Consider the following 221-nt stretch of genomic DNA (forward strand, 5'->3'; position numbering starts at 1 on the left):
AGCTGTCACCATCCCCAGGCAAACACCACCACTTCATTTCTTTCCCCCCCCTAAATCCACCTTCCCCCAGCAGGGCTGGTTTCACACCCACCCCACCCCCCTGCCCTTGAGGCTCCAACCAGAGACCTTAGCAATGCCTCGGGCCCCAACAACCCAGGTAAACAAAAAGCTCTCGATGGAAACCGCCTGGCTCACAGCGGGGAAAACAGGGCTCAGGCCTA

Source organism: Egretta garzetta, unplaced genomic scaffold (genome assembly GCF_000687185.1).
Source record: "Egretta garzetta isolate BGI_Z169 unplaced genomic scaffold, ASM68718v1 scaffold749, whole genome shotgun sequence".
NCBI classification, from domain to species: Eukaryota; Metazoa; Chordata; class Aves; order Pelecaniformes; family Ardeidae; genus Egretta; species Egretta garzetta.